Here is a 16072-nt window from a genome sequence, read left to right as displayed (position 1 = left end):
ACGTTCTTGGAGCTGTCGCCTGTGGGTGGGTGGTGCAGAGGGACAGGACGTGGGTCTGGAGGGACCGTGAGGGACCCTGAGGAAACGCCTCCTCCGTGGTCCTCCAGGGACATGTGGTTTTGCGGTGATCCTGACTAGAGGAAGCATGCACGGGACGGCATCACAGCAATGCGGGGCACGCTTCCAGGAGCAAGGGTACAGGGAGAAGCTCTCCAAGCGGGGTGAACGGGGCGGTAGCAGAGCCACCGGGCCACGAGTGCCCCGCTCGGCACGGCCCTTCCCCTGCCCTGAAGAACAGGGCTCCCATGTAGAGAGGTGTGCCCTTTCCCGTCCTCCTCCCTGACCTGCCGAGCAAGAGCGGTGGTCTCTCCACAAACAAGCCCTGCCCTGCCCTGCCCCCGTGCCTTACATCCCCCGCACACACGGAATCCCACAGGCCAGGGCTGATCTCCTACTGGCCGTGTGCTGGGTCCCCCATACACATCCACGCACAGACACATAGGGCTTCTTAACTTGTTTATGACTCGCCCGCCATCCCTGGCGATCTGGGTGCTGGACACTCTCTAGAGCTGGCCCTGAAGATCTGTTCCCCCACGTCTGTCCTGTGCGGGCAGAGCACCACGTAGACTCGTCCACCCGTCTCTCACAACGCTGGACGCCTCCTCCACTGCTTCTCGTCGGTCCAACTCTGATGCTCTGCGGTGTCCACGTCCGCACAGCTGCCGTGCCCGCGACACACACGCACAAACACACGGCACACGGACGCACAAGGGAGGTGTTCGTGACACTGCCTCATGCCGAGGATCGCTAAGGCGGCGGTGACCGAGGGCCCTGTCCTTGTGGGATCCCGCTTCCTCCTCCTCTAGGGCTTCACCACCCTCCTCCAGATGGCCTAGTACCATTGCCAAGAATGGCCGTGTGGCTGTGGGCGGCCACGGGGTGGTCCGTAACACGGAGGGACGTCGGAGCGTCTCGGGACAAGGCAGCCCCACTCCCAAAATTTGGCAGACTGTCCCCACCTGAAAAGCTAGGTGGAGAACTGAGGACCCGGCGGACGGCCATGGGTGAGTGTTCAGAGAAATGGGGTGGAGGAGCCTTGCTTCCCCCGAACGACCTGAGACTTTCTGGCTCACACCTGGCTCACCGGATGAACTTGCCCCAGTGGACACCCTGCCCTGGGTGTGTGCCCTGAGTTCCCTCGCCAGGGTCCCTGCTCTCAGGGTCCTCTGAGCCTCAGTTTCCAAACTGGTCCCCAAACCCGACAGTGCCCTGGCACTTCCCACACATATTTCAGGAAGCAGTGACCCGGCCACTCACCGACAGGTCCTCCTCTCTGCTCATTGCCTTCGGCTGCCTCCCTGCCGCAGGTAGTACCGCAGGGGATTGGGCCACAGGTCCTCAATGATGATCTGGTAGGGGAAACCGCCCAGGTGAGCACGGGGCCCAGGCCCCATTCCCAGGCTGCCCCCATTGCCATCACCAAGGCTAAAGCAGGCCTCAGCGGCCCCACCTCGGCGATCTTGTTAGACCCTGGGCAGCTGGGGTCGCACAACCACTTGAAGAAGGTAAGGCTGGTGGTGTCGAGTCTTCGGCTGGGAGCTCCACGTTCATCATCCCAGAACCACTGCACTGGAGTGGACCGAGTCGCCCTGTACCCTGCAGGAAGGGAAAATTCAGGGGAGGCTCTGCACTGTCTAGGACCCACACCCTGTCGCCCTCTCTCCCGCTCTCCTCTCAGCCTCTCTCCATCCTGTGCCGGCTCCCGCCCCCACCTTGTGTCCCTGCACACCCCCTGCCCCTCCCGAGTGCCCACCTGCCCCCGCCGGCCCGCCCCCGGCACCCTCGAAGCTCTAGCCCACTCCTACCGGCAATGCTAAGGTGATACTCCTTAAGGATCACTTTGTTCTGGAAGTAGGGGTTGTTCCCAAAGAAAAACATCAACCTGCTGTGGTCCTTGGGACGGCCCGGTTCCTCCACCTACCCCGCCAAAGAAAGACGAGGGGAATGGGACTTGTCCTCCACGGGTCCCGAGATGCTCCCTGCATGTCCCGCTGAACAAGACTGCCGGGCCCTCTCCTGCCCAAATTCCACTCCCAGTGGTCCTACCCCCGCCTCCCACTCCCAGGGCTGACCTCCAAGTCGGTCATGTAGCTGAGCACATCTTTGTCCTGGTCACCCATCACGGCTGATATCTGGGGGTGATTCAGGATCTGCCTTGGGTCAAGGAGCCTCGCCTTCAGCGCTACGGAAGGAGAGCCAGGAGCAGCCCAGCCCTTCCCGGTGAGAGGAAGGGCCCGAAACAGGGCACGTGTAGAACCACCAGGCCCTGCTGCCCTCCCAACCCACTCAGCTCCTGCTCTTTCATCACAGCTGCTCAATACCAGCAGGTGCCTTGGCTTCCAGTGCCTCCGAGAGGGTCTGCGCCCGGCAGCACAAGGCCAAAGGACTGCCTGCGCTCCCTTCCACCCTCAACCCTGGCCTGTGTCTGTGGCCGGCAGGCAGTGACTGCTTTGGGTGTCCAGATGTGCTCGGTCGCGCTCTCACGGCTGTGTTTGCTTAAATGTTAGCCTGCAGGCCTGTGCCCTTGAGGGGCCTTCTGCGCCCACAAAGGGGCCGCTCAGCTCCCTTGGAGCCTGGCTGCACACCCACAGGGCAAAGGGAGGGCCCGTAGGGATCAGCGAGAGAGGGAGGGAAAGGGGTTAGAGGCAGCAGGAGGGAAAGCACAAGAGAGACAGAGACAGCCATACAGGGAGGAAGGGACACAGAGGGAAGGCAGAGCGCAGAGAGGGAGAGGGTGGGGGACACACAGATGGGAGAGACAGGGAGGTAAGGAAACGTGGGTGTGGGCGCATGGCCCTGGGTCCGCGGCCTGGCTGTGTAGGGCCTGATACAGTTGGCAGCACAGCATGCAGCGTGTCTGGGTTGCCGTGTCCGGGGAAGCGTGGCGGCCTGCTGAGTGACTCTGGAAGCCGCATGAGGACGCAGCTGTGGGTGGGCACTGAACTCTTTGGAAAAGGACACAGGCTCTGAAGGACAGGGAAGGGGGCGGCCTGCCTCTCAATGGGCATGCCCCACGCAGCCGGCAGGACGTTTCCTTCCAGGACCTGCTCCGAGCCAAGGGTGGAACTACACTAGGCATGCAGGGTGTGGACATGTGCTCCATGACACCTGGAGAGTGTTGGGAGCGCTCCCTGCAGTCCCAGAGCATTTGCCCGCAGCTTCTGCTCAGACGTGGTCTATACAAGCCTCAGCCCCTGCCTTCCCCCCACCTTCAAGGCCCACAGTCCTGTACTGTGCCTTTATAGGGGCGGGGGACCCACTCCCACGGGGGTTGGGGAGGGGCCAGGGATCCTTCTCCCCAGCGCTCCTACCCCTGGCGGAGCCTCTGCTCCTCCCCTCCTGCCAGTGGTCCTCCACCGCAGACAAACCCAAGCCCAGAGGGAGGAAGGATACGGCCTGGGCCCAGAAGCCGGGGATGCGCTGGATGATGGCCCTTCTTCGAGCCAGGTGAGAACTCCGCTTCTGATTCATCCTGCGCTTGAGCCGCAAGTAGGCCCTGGTAGCTTGGGCATCCACAGAGCTGAGCGCAAACTGAACCATCTCCAGCGCGGCAAGTGGGGCGCCGGCTATCTCGGGACCCAGCCCTGACTCCCCCTGCTGCAGCGGCGGCAGTTGCTCGTCCTGCTGTGCTTGCACCGCCTCCTGGTCTTCCACCGCCACGACCTCCACCACCGCCATGATATCCTCCACCACCAGCAGCAACTCGTCCCCCGGGCCGGCCTGCTCTCTGCCCTGCTGGGCCTCCGCACCCACCCCAGCCTCTGTGCCCATCCCCCCGGCACCTAGGGCCTGCAGCGGCCCCGCCTCTCCCCAGGCACCTGCCTGGGCGAGGGGCCCCGATGCCTCACGGCCCCCTTCCAGGACCAAGGTGCTCCCGGACGGCAGGGCAGCGCCGCCTTCCCCGGAGCCTGCCGCGCTCTCCATGTGGTCCTGGTCCTGCGCGAGCAGAGCCAGCAGCGGAGGGAAGGAACTGGAGGTGAGAGCACGCGACTCCCGCAAACGGTGGGGCAGGTGGAGCTCTGGCGCCCCTAGCGGTCTGCGGGAGGCAGCGTCCTCCCAGAGGCTGCGGGCTGGTGAACACACGCGCACAAGGGATAGAGGGCATGCTGTGACGCCCAAGGATGACGCTCTATCACGTATGCGGCCTTGGTGGGACTGAGTCCTGAGCTAGCCCAGGACAAGGGAGAACCCCTCTTCCAGTCAGTTAACGGCCGGTGGGCGTGGTCAGCCAGGGCCTCGCCCCTCGCCCTGCAGGCACCAATCAGGGAGCCAGCCGGGGCGCCCCGCCTACCGCGCTCCCAGGACACACCTCCACCTTCACCCCTCCCGCCGCTTCCTCCCGGGGCGCCCTCCGCCTGGTATTTGAACCCAGCAGTGCCAGGCTGTCCCTCGCCTTCCCGAATACACTCCTCTAGGACTCAGGACGCTGTATACACACCCGGGAGCCCTGGACCAGTGTGTGTGGAAAGCGTCAGCCCATGCCCCGGAGAATCTAGGGCAATTCCAGGACACAGGTGCCCCGATGCTCTCTGCCGGCCCGGGGTTGGGGGGAAAAGTGTGGCCACAGTTTGTCCCAGCCCATGTCCTTTGCTACTCAGGAGAAGAGTGACAAAGAGTGCTGGTTCCATCTGCGTGCCTGTGCTTTCTTCTTGCTCTCCTCTCCGTCTTCCTCTAAGTCTTTGGGTTCAGGTGCTCTTTCTCTGGCCCCTCGCTGGCCACACGGTCTCTAGGGGAGAAGGACTTCAGGATGGAAGATGCAGACGCCTCTCTGAGCAGCTCTTTTCCCTGGACATAAAAGCCCTGTCCCCCTCTGTGACTGGCACCCAGTCAGGTGACCCTGGAAAAGGTCCCAAGCGGGGTACCCACAGCAGCACACTCACCCAACAACCACGCAAGCAGACACGCAGTGTGTTTGCCCTGGAGGACAGACGAACTGACCCTTAGAGGAGCCACGAGCATAGAGCAAAGGGGACCCTGAAGAGGATGTCTGGGTGAACCCTGTTAAGAGGGTGGCAGGTGATGCCGTCTGCTGGCCTGGAGCCACCTCTCTGTCTGCTGTTAGGGAGGCCAGGCGGCAAGGAGCTGAGGACGGCACCCAGGACACACGTAGCAGGAATGCACGTGCCTTTCCTGCTAGACACAGAACGTCTTGCGTTGCATTCTGCCAACACCGCGAATGCCGTGGGAATGGGTTCCCGGCTCACCTGGCCTGCAGAAGAGAACGTACCCTTCCTAGCCTTGGCCCGTCCAGGCCACCCGGGTCAGACCGTGAGCGGAATATCAGGCCGGGCCACCACGGCCCCGCGGCGGGCTCGCAGTCGTGGTGAGAGGACACACAAAGTGTGCTTGTAAGCCAGCACAGTAGGCTTGGGGCAGTTGGTTTGGTGCCAATGCAAGCCAGTCTCTCCAGGCATGACTGAAAGGTCGGGCCTTCCTCCACACACCCACTTAGTCCTCGGAGCCGGCAAAGTGCCGCACGAGCCATGCCCTGGGGATGGCGTGGCAACGTAAGACTTACTCCCTGGCAGCTGATGCATGCGTCCAATCGCCCCACCTCATTCCACGGCAGGCAGGACTTCCACGTGGCCGAGGCAGCACGGCGCCTTGCTCTGGTGGCACAGGGCACGTAGCTACCATCCAGCCTTTCCTCTCCCCTTTAGAGCAGGGAGGTCCTTCCCGAAAGCCCAGAGGAAGCCCAGAAGTTTCCACGGAAAACAGGCATGGTGGGCTGGCCCTTTCTGGGGACTTCTGGGGCCTGAGGCATGCTGGCCGATCCCCTGAGACCACAAGGGTCCATGGGACTTCACCTCCACCCTGCGGACATAAGAATTCCTAGGGACCGGACTGTGGGAGCTGCCAGGCTGCCCTGCAGCTTAAGAGTCAAGGAGCTGGGAAGACATGTCTGAGGGAAGAGCCTTTCCAGTGGCTCAAGGGAAGCTCCCTGTGCCCACGGCATTGCGGCCCTCCAACACCCTAAGCTGTTCCTGAGGGGTGCATCGGGCTTCAGATCCCCAACACTGCCGCACAGTGGTGCCACCTAGTGCTGTTCCGGGCAGGGACCATGGGCTCAGCAGGGTTTCCTGAGCCCGAAGGCCAAAACCCTCCCCTACCTACCGCTAGCTGCTCCGACAGGCAGGAAGGAACAGAGTTCCCCAAGGACGTGAGGCCAAGAGTCCAAACAGGCTGAGCTGTCAGCGTGACAGCCCAGGGGCTGCTGGGAGTCTCACACAGGGACCATTGATGGGCAACAGGAAGACAGAGCTGGGACCACGCTGCAAGGTCCAGTTGTGGCAGAGGTAGTGGGGAAAGTCACCTGGGGGAGTGCGTCCTTGGGGGCATGCTGGTGGTGGGGGTGAGCTCAGGGGTGGTGAGAGGTGTTGATTTGGGAAGCCCCTGTGGGCTCAGGAGCTGCAAGCTAGGTGGCCCTCGGTGAGGCAGGGAACACGGGCCTTGAGGGTCCACCTCCTCTCCCTTCCCTCTTCTCCACCTGGTCCGCAGGAGGCAGAGATGACCGCCCCAACCTGGAGCTCATCGGACACCAGGACGGCCCTTCGGCCAGGAGGAATACTCCCCTCAGGACCCTTTCCTCTGCAGTAACGTACTGCCGTGGGTACTTACTTACTCTTTGGGACCCTTGGCCGACAGCGCAAATCGGGGCACAAGTTCTTAGCCCCTCTGTAGCACATGCTGAAACCTCACAGTGTTTCCCACAGCTGGGACCAGCCGTGCCAGCAGCACAGATGGGAGGTCGCCTGACACACGCCCGCCAGCTCCCACCCCTCCCTGCTTCCCTTGGCCCCTCTGCGTGTTGCATCCAGGGGCAGACACACCCCTGAATACCCAAGGAATGCCCACGACGGCTGTGTGTCAGGAGGGACGTGGCTGCACTCTGCCAGTGGCCCCTTTCTCCTTAGTCAGCAGAGCTAGAAACCCCGCATTCCCTCTCCTTCATCGAACAGGGCCTACAAGCACACTGAGACACGTGTGTGCTCATGCAGACACTTGAACATGCAACACACACAGACACACACTCTTGACACACAGGCATGCAAGGTGGCCACACACACACCCCTCTCATGCATTTGCTGCAAACTGGGAGACACGAGCACTCACGTGTGCTCATGCAAGCATGCACAAGACCCACATGGACACGGATTCCGTCTCTCTGGCATGGAGATGGCTGCACGCACACACACAGAGGTGCCCATGTGGACCCACGCAGACCGGCAACTCACACACCTATACACGGTCTCCGGCCCACAGGCATGAGATGGCTGCACACACACACACAGCACACACACACATACACACATGTCCATGCAAACACACGGGACACACAACACGCACAGACACGTTATCTGGCACACTGGCATGCAGATTGTCGCATAGACACACACACACTCGCATACGCACATGCACACACGCAAATCACACCACACGCACACACGTGGACCTGCACGCAGGCATGCACTGTTGGCTGCGCAAACAGACATACACACACACACACACACAGCACTCACACAAGGGCTCTAGCAGAGACATCCACACTTGGACCCGCCCTATCAAACTCACAAACGTCGTCCCGACAACACACACATACACAACAAACACACCAACACCTATGGTCTTTACTTACAGGCATAGACAATGGGCCACATACACACACACACACCAGAGGACACACACAAACAAAAACACATACGCTCCACAATCAATGAATGACACTTGGCCACTCAAACACGCACCCACACACACACACACCCCCCCCCCCACACACACAAACCCAGTGCCGCAAGCACGTGCTGATACCCCCCCCACAAGATCTCCGCACACAGGCATGCTCCGTGGCCCTGCAAACACGCATGAAAGCATGTTTGTTTTAGAGCACGTGGAAGCTCTCACCAAAGCTCTCGGCCTCACAACCATGCACAGCTGACCCTCGAGCCACACAAACATACACACACACACACACACACGCACGCAGGAGAACACACACAACGAACATACATGGTCTTCTGCACAGAAGCATTCACAATTATCCCTGCACCATCAGGCTGACAGAGACACACAGACAAACACACACACACACATGTATCCATGCATGCAAAAACACACAGAGACAAAACACACACTGGCACAGACGTGGGCAGGCACAGGGGTATGCACCCTCCAGCACCCCTATACATGCACATGTGCTTGTGTAAAATGAGAAACACACCTTACACACACGGTCCCCAACCAGAGGCACACACAGGTGGGTATGCATACACGCACACCCGCGCGTGCCCACACACTCCCCCGTCGGCTCGCAAACACACGGACGAGCAGCTGACAACCATGCAGAATCAAGCACACTTACACGCCAACGCGCACTCATGGTTTCTGGCACAGAGCCATAGGTGAGTAGCCCCACAGAAAATCACCAGCCAAGGTGCGCCTACAAAGACACACAGACCCTATACACACATGCACTATCCATACAGGTGAGCGGATCTCGGTAACCAAATGGAAACTCACAAATACGTGCATGTGGAAACACACACACGCAACACACACTGGTACCCCAACAGAGGCTTGTGCACCTGGCCGAGCCAACACACACACCCGTGCCTGTGCAAACACACACTCAGGAAACACACACCAACAGACACCGTCCGGTACGCCTGCATGTAAATGTGCCACAACACACACGTACGTGCCCACGGGAGAGACACACACTCATGCACAACACAGGCAAGCACACACAGTCTCTGGCACCCAGGCACACACACTTGGCCACACACATACACACATACGGGCGTATGCAGACACACACACGCAATACGGATTAGCTCACGTGGTCCCTGCACACACACAAGCACACACTCCCACACACAAGTGCACATGCAAACACACACACTACACAAGCACACGTGGTCCGGCTCAGAGGCATGGTCGGCTGGCCGCACGTGCCCGCCCACATGAACACACACACAACACAAACACACACACACCTGCATGCAGACCTGGTCATACATGCTCCGTTACACACAGCCCGCTCACACAGCCGCAGTGCCCACAACTCACACCGGATTTCCCTCACACGTTCTTGGAGCTGTCGCCTGTGGGTGGGTGGTGCAGAGGGACAGGACGTGGGTCTGGAGGGACCGTGAGGGACCCTGAGGAAACGCCTCCTCCGTGGTCCTCCAGGGACATGTGGTTTTGCGGTGATCCTGACTAGAGGAAGCATGCACGGGACGGCATCACAGCAATGCGGGGCACGCTTCCAGGAGCAAGGGTACAGGGAGAAGCTCTCCAAGCGGGGTGAACGGGGTGGTAGCAGAGCCACCGGGCCACGAGTGCCCCGCTCGGCACGGCCCTTCCCCTGCCCTGAAGAACAGGGCTCCCATGTAGAGAGGTGTGCCCTTTCCCGTCCTCCTCCCTGACCTGCCGAGCAAGAGCGGTGGTCTCTCCACAAACAAGCCCTGCCCTGCCCTGCCCCCGTGCCTTACATCCCCCGCACACACGGAATCCCACAGGCCAGGGCTGATCTCCTACTGGCCGTGTGCTGGGTCCCCCATACACATCCACGCACAGACACATAGGGCTTCTTAACTTGTTTATGACTCGCCCGCCATCCCTGGCGATCTGGGTGCTGGACACTCTCTAGAGCTGGCCCTGAAGATCTGTTCCCCCACGTCTGTCCTGTGCGGGCAGAGCACCACGTAGACTCGTCCACCCGTCTCTCACAACGCTGGACGCCTCCTCCACTGCTTCTCGTCGGTCCAACTCTGATGCTCTGCGGTGTCCACGTCCGCACAGCTGCCGTGCCCGCGACACACACGCACAAACACACGGCACACGGACGCACAAGGGAGGTGTTCGTGACACTGCCTCATGCCGAGGATCGCTAAGGCGGCGGTGACCGAGGGCCCTGTCCTTGTGGGATCCCGCTTCCTCCTCCTCTAGGGCTTCACCACCCTCCTCCAGATGGCCTAGTACCATTGCCAAGAATGGCCGTGTGGCTGTGGGAGGCCACGGGGTGGTCCGTAACACGGAGGGACGTCGGAGCGTCTCGGGACAAGGCAGCCCCACTCCCAAAATTTGGCAGACTGTCCCCACCTGAAAAGCTAGGTGGAGAACTGAGGACCCGGCGGACGGCCATGGGTGAGTGTTCAGAGAAATGGGGTGGAGGAGCCTTGCTTCCCCCGAACGACCTGAGACTTTCTGGCTCACACCTGGCTCACCGGATGAACTTGCCCCAGTGGACACCCTGCCCTGGGTGTGTGCCCTGAGTTCCCTCGCCAGGGTCCCTGCTCTCAGGGTCCTCTGAGCCTCAGTTTCCAAACTGGTCCCCAAACCCGACAGTGCCCTGGCACTTCCCACACATATTTCAGGAAGCAGTGACCCGGCCACTCACCGACAGGTCCTCCTCTCTGCTCATTGCCTTCGGCTGCCTCCCTGCCGCAGGTAGTACCGCAGGGGATTGGGCCACAGGTCCTCAATGATGATCTGGTAGGGGAAACCGCCCAGGTGAGCACGGGGCCCAGGCCCCATTCCCAGGCTGCCCCCATTGCCATCACCAAGGCTAAAGCAGGCCTCAGCGGCCCCACCTCGGCGATCTTGTTAGACCCTGGGCAGCTGGGGTCGCACAACCACTTGAAGAAGGTAAGGCTGGTGGTGTCGAGTCTTCGGCTGGGAGCTCCACGTTCATCATCCCAGAACCACTGCACTGGAGTGGACCGAGTCGCCCTGTACCCTGCAGGAAGGGAAAATTCAGGGGAGGCTCTGCACTGTCTAGGACCCACACCCTGTCGCCCTCTCTCCCGCTCTCCTCTCAGCCTCTCTCCATCCTGTGCCGGCTCCCGCCCCCACCTTGTGTCCCTGCACACCCCCTGCCCCTCCCGAGTGCCCACCTGCCCCCGCCGGCCCGCCCCCGGCACCCTCGAAGCTCTAGCCCACTCCTACCGGCAATGCTAAGGTGATACTCCTTAAGGATCACTTTGTTCTGGAAGTAGGGGTTGTTCCCAAAGAAAAACATCAACCTGCTGTGGTCCTTGGGACGGCCCGGTTCCTCCACCTACCCCGCCAAAGAAAGACGAGGGGAATGGGACTTGTCCTCCACGGGTCCCGAGATGCTCCCTGCATGTCCCGCTGAACAAGACTGCCGGGCCCTCTCCTGCCCAAATTCCACTCCCAGTGGTCCTACCCCCGCCTCCCACTCCCAGGGCTGACCTCCAAGTCGGTCATGTAGCTGAGCACATCTTTGTCCTGGTCACCCATCACGGCTGATATCTGGGGGTGATTCAGGATCTGCCTTGGGTCAAGGAGCCTCGCCTTCAGCGCTACGGAAGGAGAGCCAGGAGCAGCCCAGCCCTTCCCGGTGAGAGGAAGGGCCCGAAACAGGGCACGTGTAGAACCACCAGGCCCTGCTGCCCTCCCAACCCACTCAGCTCCTGCTCTTTCATCACAGCTGCTCAATACCAGCAGGTGCCTTGGCTTCCAGTGCCTCCGAGAGGGTCTGCGCCCGGCAGCACAAGGCCAAAGGACTCCCTGTGCTCCCTTCCACCCTCAACCCTGGCCTGTGTCTGTGGCCGGCAGGCAGTGACTGCTTTGGGTGTCCAGATGTGCTCGGTCGCGCTCTCACGGCTGTGTTTGCTTAAATGTTAGCCTGCAGGCCTGTGCCCTTGAGGGGCCTTCTGCGCCCACAAAGGGGCCGCTCAGCTCCCTTGGAGCCTGGCTGCACACCCACAGGGCAAAGGGAGGGCCCGTAGGGATCAGCGAGAGAGGGAGGGAAAGGGGTTAGAGGCAGCAGGAGGGAAAGCACAAGAGAGACAGAGACAGCCATACAGGGAGGAAGGGACACAGAGGGAAGGCAGAGCGCAGAGAGGGAGAGGGTGGGGGACACACAGATGGGAGAGACAGGGAGGTAAGGAAACGTGGGTGTGGGCGCATGGCCCTGGGTCCGCGGCCTGGCTGTGTAGGGCCTGATACAGTTGGCAGCACAGCATGCAGCGTGTCTGGGTTGCCGTGTCCGGGGAAGCGTGGCGGCCTGCTGAGTGACTCTGGAAGCCGCATGAGGACGCAGCTGTGGGTGGGCACTGAACTCTTTGGAAAAGGACACAGGCTCTGAAGGACAGGGAAGGGGGCGGCCTGCCTCTCAATGGGCATGCCCCACGCAGCCGGCAGGACGTTTCCTTCCAGGACCTGCTCCGAGCCAAGGGTGGAACTACACTAGGCATGCAGGGTGTGGACATGTGCTCCATGACACCTGGAGAGTGTTGGGAGCGCTCCCTGCAGTCCCAGAGCATTTGGCCGCAGCTTCTGCTCAGACGTGGTCTATACAAGCCTCAGCCCCTGCCTTCCCCCCACCTTCAAGGCCCACAGTCCTGTACTGTGCCTTATAGGGGCGGGGGACCCACTCCCACGGGGGTTGGGGAGGGGCCAGGGATCCTTCTCCCCAGCGCTCCTACCCCTGGCGGAGCCTCTGCTCCTCCCCTCCTGCCAGTGGTCCTCCACCGCAGACAAACCCAAGCCCAGAGGGAGGAAGGATACGGCCTGGGCCCAGAAGCCGGGGATGCGCTGGATGATGGCCCTTCTTCGAGCCAGGTGAGAACTCCGCTTCTGATTCATCCTGCGCTTGAGCCGCAAGTAGGCCCTGGTAGCTTGGGCATCCACAGAGCTGAGCGCAAACTGAACCATCTCCAGCGCGGCAAGTGGGGCGCCGGTTATCTCGGGACCCAGCCCTGACTCCCCCTGCTGCAGCGGCGGCAGTTGCTCGTCCTGCTGTGCTTGCACCGCCTCCTGGTCTTCCACCGCCACGACCTCCACCACCGCCATGATATCCTCCACCACCAGCAGCAACTCGTCCCCCGGGCCGGCCTGCTCTCTGCCCTGCTGGGCCTCCGCACCCACCCCAGCCTCTGTGCCCATCCCCCCGGCACCTAGGGCCTGCAGCGGCCCCGCCTCTCCCCAGGCACCTGCCTGGGCGAGGGGCCCCGATGCCTCACGGCCCCCTTCCAGGACCAAGGTGCTCCCGGACGGCAGGGCAGCGCCGCCTTCCCCGGAGCCTGCCGCGCTCTCCATGTGGTCCTGGTCCTGCGCGAGCAGAGCCAGCAGCGGAGGGAAGGAACTGGAGGTGAGAGCACGCGACTCCCGCAAACGGTGGGGCAGGTGGAGCTCTGGCGCCCCTAGCGGTCTGCGGGAGGCAGCGTCCTCCCAGAGGCTGCGGGCTGGTGAACACACGCGCACAAGGGATAGAGGGCATGCTGTGACGCCCAAGGATGACGCTCTATCACGTATGCGGCCTTGGTGGGACTGAGTCCTGAGCTAGCCCAGGACAAGGGAGAACCCCTCTTCCAGTCAGTTAACGGCCGGTGGGCGTGGTCAGCCAGGGCCTCGCCCCTCGCCCTGCAGGCACCAATCAGGGAGCCAGCCGGGGCGCCCCGCCTACCGCGCTCCCAGGACACACCTCCACCTTCACCCCTCCCGCCGCTTCCTCCCGGGGCGCCCTCCGCCTGGTATTTGAACCCAGCAGTGCCAGGCTGTCCCTCGCCTTCCCGAATACACTCCTCTAGGACTCAGGACGCTGTATACACACCCGGGAGCGCTGGACCAGTGTGTGTGGAAAGCGTCAGCCCATGCCCCGGAGAATCTAGGGCAATTCCAGGACACAGGTGCCCCGATGCTCTCTGCCGGCCCGGGGTTGGGGGGAAAAGTGTGGCCACAGTTTGTCCCAGCCCATGTCCTTTGCTACTCAGGAGAAGAGTGACAAAGAGTGCTGGTTCCATCTGCGTGCCTGTGCTTTCTTCTTGCTCTCCTCTCCGTCTTCCTCTAAGTCTTTGGGTTCAGGTGCTCTTTCTCTGGCCCCTCGCTGGCCACACGGTCTCTAGGGGAGAAGGACTTCAGGATGGAAGATGCAGACGCCTCTCTGAGCAGCTCTTTTCCCTGGACATAAAAGCCCTGTCCCCCTCTGTGACTGGCACCCAGTCAGGTGACCCTGGAAAAGGTCCCAAGCGGGGTACCCACAGCAGCACACTCACCCAACAACCACGCAAGCAGACACGCAGTGTGTTTGCCCTGGAGGACAGACGAACTGACCCTTAGAGGAGCCACGAGCATAGAGCAAAGGGGACCCTGAAGAGGATGTCTGGGTGAACCCTGTTAAGAGGGTGGCAGGTGATGCCGTCTGCTGGCCTGGAGCCACCTCTCTGTCTGCTGTTAGGGAGGCCAGGCGGCAAGGAGCTGAGGACGGCACCCAGGACACACGTAGCAGGAATGCACGTGCCTTTCCTGCTAGACACAGAACGTCTTGCGTTGCATTCTGCCAACACCGCGAATGCCGTGGGAATGGGTTCCCGGCTCACCTGGCCTGCAGAAGAGAACGTACCCTTCCTAGCCTTGGCCCGTCCAGGCCACCCGGGTCAGACCGTGAGCGGAATATCAGGCCGGGCCACCACGGCCCCGCGGCGGGCTCGCAGTCGTGGTGAGAGGACACACAAAGTGTGCTTGTAAGCCAGCACAGTAGGCTTGGGGCAGTTGGTTTGGTGCCAATGCAAGCCAGTCTCTCCAGGCATGACTGAAAGGTCGGGCCTTCCTCCACACACCCACTTAGTCCTCGGAGCCGGCAAAGTGCCGCACGAGCCATGCCCTGGGGATGGCGTGGCAACGTAAGACTTACTCCCTGGCAGCTGATGCATGCGTCCAATCGCCCCACCTCATTCCACGGCAGGCAGGACTTCCACGTGGCCGAGGCAGCACGGCGCCTTGCTCTGGTGGCACAGGGCACGTAGCTACCATCCAGCCTTTCCTCTCCCCTTTAGAGCAGGGAGGTCCTTCCCGAAAGCCCAGAGGAAGCCCAGAAGTTTCCAGGGAAAACAGGCATGGTGGGCTGGCCCTTTCTGGGGACTTCTGGGGCCTGAGGCATGCTGGCCGATCCCCTGAGACCACAAGGGTCCATGGGACTTCACCTCCACCCTGCGGACATAAGAATTCCTAGGGACCGGACTGTGGGAGCTGCCAGGCTGCCCTGCAGCTTAAGAGTCAAGGAGCTGGGAAGACATGTCTGAGGGAAGAGCCTTTCCAGTGGCTCAAGGGAAGCTCCGTGTGCCCACGGCATTGCGGCTCTCCAACACCCTAAGCTGTTCCTGAGGGGTGCATCGGGCTTCAGATCCCCAACACTGCCGCACAGTGGTGCCACCTAGTGCTGTTCCGGGCAGGGACCATGGGCTCAGCAGGGTTTCCTGAGCCCGAAGGCCAAAACCCTCCCCTACCTACCGCTAGCTGCTCCGACAGGCAGGAAGGAACAGAGTTCCCCAAGGACGTGAGGCCAAGAGTCCAAACAGGCTGAGCTGTCAGCATGACAGCCCAGGGGCTGCTGGGAGTCTCACACAGGGACCATTGATGGGCAACAGGAGGACAGAGCTGGGACCACGCTGCAAGGTCCAGTTGTGGCAGAGGTAGTGGGGAAAGTCACCTGGGGGAGTGCGTCCTTGGGGGCATGCTGGTGGTGGGGGTGAGCTCAGGGGTGGTGAGAGGTGTTGATTTGGGAAGCCCCTGTGGGCTCAGGAGCAGCAAGCTAGGTGGCCCTCGGTGAGGCAGGGAACACGGGCCTTGAGGGTCCACCTCCTCTCCCTTCCCTCTTCTCCACCTGGTCCGCAGGAGGCAGAGATGACCGCCCCAACCTGGAGCTCATCGGACACCAGGACGGCCCTTCGGCCAGGAGGAATACTCCCCTCAGGACCCTTTCCTCTGCAGTAACGTACTGCCGTGGGTACTTACTTACTCTTTGGGACCCTTGGCCGACAGCGCAAATCGGGGCACAAGTTCTTAGCCCCTCTGTAGCACATGCTGAAACCTCACAGTGTTTCCCACAGCTGGGTCCAGCCGTGCCAGCAGCACAGATGGGAGGTCGCCTGACACACGCCCGCCAGCTCCCACCCCTCCCTGCTTCCCTTGGCCCCTCTGCATGTTGCATCCAGGGGCAGACACACCCCTGAATACCCAAGGAATGCCCACGACGGCTGTGTGTCAG

This window comes from Ursus arctos, chromosome Y, assembly GCF_023065955.2.
Source record: "Ursus arctos isolate Adak ecotype North America chromosome Y, UrsArc2.0, whole genome shotgun sequence".
Classification (NCBI taxonomy): Eukaryota; Metazoa; Chordata; class Mammalia; order Carnivora; family Ursidae; genus Ursus; species Ursus arctos.
This window is presented reverse-complemented; position numbering follows the sequence as displayed.